Source organism: Watersipora subatra, chromosome 8, assembly GCF_963576615.1.
Source record: "Watersipora subatra chromosome 8, tzWatSuba1.1, whole genome shotgun sequence".
NCBI lineage: Eukaryota > Metazoa > Bryozoa > Gymnolaemata > Cheilostomatida > Watersiporidae > Watersipora > Watersipora subatra.
In genome coordinates this window covers 28,113,348-28,117,116 of record NC_088715.1, presented here as the reverse complement: position 1 = coordinate 28,117,116, position 3,769 = coordinate 28,113,348, and positions in this window count along the sequence as shown.

The window sequence follows — 3,769 nt, the reverse complement described above, 5'->3', positions numbered from 1 at the left end:
GAATGTTTTCCCACACAACATGGCGTTAGCTATTAAAAAGCATGTCCCGACCACAACAATTAAGCAGGGACCAAGCGGTGAACGCGTCTGGTTTAATTAAATTGCAAGGCAACTTGTAAACAAGAAAAAGGAGTTGTATAACAAATACAGAAGGTCTGGAAATGAGTTAAATCTCTAAAAAAATACAGAATGTTCAGAATAAATACCAAAAAAAAGGAACTTGAGAAAGTACATCATTACTACCTAACTAAACATTTTTGCTTCTATGTCTGAGGGAGACAGCAAATGTTTTTATCGATTTTAAAAATCAAGAAAAGCAAAAACAACAGTATAAAGTCGTTGACTACTAGTGAGCATGACAAAAATTTTTTTGGAGAAGTTCGAGGACATGGCAAATGAGTTGATAACTATTTAAATAACATTTTTGGTATGAGACAAGGCTGTAATCCTTATCTCTTGTTTGATAAATATACAATCAAAATAATCAGGGATGGCATTAAAAATCAATTACTGACTTGACAGTCAACGCTGCTGACTGTACAACGTGCTGAAACCAACAGGAGGGAGCTGAACCCAACTCACTTGTGCTCTGCTGAAACCAACAGAGTGAGCTGAAACCAACGCTGCCAACTGTACAACCTGTCGGACCAACAGGAGAGAACACAACTCTTGTAAGGATATTATTTAATTATCCAATTTAGTTGTAGTAATTTTGTGTGAGCTTGCTGTTAGTGACAATTATCAATATTTCTCCAACAAAAACGACTATTATAGTAATACTAATCATGCATCTAATTCAAGAGTCAAACCCAAGCTGAACTGCCTAAAAATTAGTGGCAGTATTTATATTACATAAGCAATTGGCCTAGAGATTGACGGTTATTTTTAAAACCGACCAATCATATCGTCTTGCTGACTGCTGACTTTCTAAAAATATTCACACTCGTAACAATAAATATTATTGTTAGACAATGAGTCATTGCAGCGTAACCAATCTAAACACTAACAAAAAGCCCAGAAAATTCTACATATACTGGGTAGCGAACAGTAATTGTAAAAAAACCTTAAGATATATTCTGATAGCGAAAAGGGCTAATTACAAAATCTTATTTCGAGAAAACGTACAAAAAAACGGAAACAATGTTGTTTAAGTAATCTTAAACCACTAACAAGTAATTATAACAGAAACTTAGATTATTTTGGCATGCAACCATGAACATAAAAAATGTCTTTCAATGAGTGAACGATAAGAAATAAATTATAGAAGATTGTTCATTGCGTAAAAAGTTTGATACATGGTGTCTGTTATTTTTTCTAGGTCAACCACTATCCCAGAAGTCCCTTCTCTATATATATTTATTGGCTACGTCACCTTTTCCCTTTGATCAGTTCACCATGTTTTTCTGCGCCGGGTGTCCGAAGCGCTTTGATGAGCCTGACGTCCATGGGACCGATAGCATCCAAATAAGACAACTCTTCGGAGTTATTCCCCCACGGTCTTTTTCATGGCCACCACTCTTTTCATAGAGTTTGTTCTTTAGAATATCTCGCTTTATTTTTACGTTTACAACAGTGTTACCAGTGTTCGAAATGGGGGGGGGGGGGGGGTACGCAGGGGTACGGCGAACCCTTAAGAAAAATTAGTGGGGGTACTCTCTAGGACGCGTACCCCCTCATATAAGGTTGCTTATATCTTATTACCTAAATGCGGTAAAACCGGAATGAAGTGAAATATTCACAATACGTTTTTTTCCTTTTCGATCCGAACTTATATTAGCTCGAGTTCATTACACCGAAAACAGTGCGCATTGTCGAGACGAGAAAATCCCGCTACTGATCTTTATATTCTTCAGTCAGTTTTTTTGCTATTATAGCAGATCAACTAGATTGTTTTGTTAAAAACGTGAGAACCGATCAGTTTTCTATCAACCGACACAATTAACATGACCCTGTGTCGGCCGCCCTCTGAAACCCTCGAATAGCTTAAGATTAATCATTGCTTAGATTCTTCTCTTGTGTTTTGGATGGTAGTTTTGAATAAATTCTTGCTTATTATACTAGTTTCTTTGTTTCTTTCCATTCATAATGAAACAGCATGGGCCAATAGTTAATTTCTTTAAAGGTGAGTAAGAATTAGTGACTGTCATGAATTTAGAGTCTGTATTTTAAAAAATAGTGAGTGACTGAGCTTATCACATAATAATATTCATGGTGGCTTGGAGATGGGACTGTCTTGTGTCTGGGGTCTGTGTAGACTGTCCATAGGGCTTTTTGACTCACTCACATCACAACCTGGAGTCTCCATAGTAATAGTGCACACAGGTTGTGCAGCTAAGCCCACTTCTAATTTCTTACTGAACACAACACAGGGTTTTAAGTTATGGAAAACAGCATAATTTAGGGGCATTCATGCTAAAAGAAATTTCAGGGGGAGCACCCCCGGACCCACTTCTACTGAGAGGGTGCAGCGCCCTTCTCAGACTCACCCTGTGAGTGGCGAGCAGGGCCGTTGGCCCTGGACACAACCCTCCTGGCATGACAGAGAGTACCACCAAGAATCTCTCTCCACTTCAGACACTGAGTGTTACCCAAGAGAAGGACTTGTTGGAACTTGATTAATTACAGAATCATAGAAAAATTCAGAGGGTCAAATCTTCTCATGAATTAATGCAGTCTAAAAACCCCTCTTTCCACGAAATAAATGATTTTATTGTAGAGTGTTTTAATGATGAGCGTCATGTTACTCGCACAAAATGTCAGGCCAGCCAAGAGCTATCTCATCTAACCGAAATGCGTATTTCAACAGCTTCATACTAAAAACAATCAGAGATATGCGAATATTTTAGCTAATACTTGTACGAGTCTGATGGTCTCCACTTCTACCTACGGGTGGTCTAGGGACTCATATTAACTCGAACACAACATAGCCAACTCAAAACGGTACGAAAAAGTGAATTATAAATAAACACCTATCACACATATGAGTGCAATAACCTAACAGTCGTAGCTCTTAAACCTCTGTTTAGATTCTGACAAACCGCTAATGTATGATACCAACGATATACAGCCCAAATCATTGATGGGGGCTGTATATCATTGATGATACTGCCTGTTGCGGTATATTGCAGTTTGTAAAACGATGAAAGCTATCAATACATAATCTTCGTAAGTAGCATGTACACGCTTCAAGTCAACTTTCTTGCAAAATATTTACCATTTATACTAAAACTATTTATGGTTGTTGTGTAATAGATTCATAGCTAGCGTAAAACACGTTCATTTAACTCAAAATCACGTCTGCAACTGCATACACCGGAAATATCGAGTCGAGGTCGCAACTGTGAAAGGCGGCAAATGCTGAAGGGAAGATAACTATGCTGAAGATAACTAATCGCCTTCGTGCGCTTTTATACCGTACTATATACGTACTATCACCGACTAGTTCAGCATAACCTACATTTCTTGAGTTCTGAATTTTTTCTATAGACGGCACTAAAACATTATTTACCCACAAAATTTAATGATGGTCTAGCTTACAAAAATTTGTAAGTTACATGTTATATTATACTGTATTTAGTTATGCATATGTATATTTATTTTTGAACCTATGCGCCTGTTACCTCGAGCTGCTGTTACCGAATTACGATATTTTAAACGTCATTGTGAAGCTCTTTGTGATAGAAAATTAATAATAGCGAGAGTTTTATTGAGCGAGCCGTTCAGTCTTTCTGTTTTCCGTATGATTTCAAGGAGTTCGGATTAGTTTTTC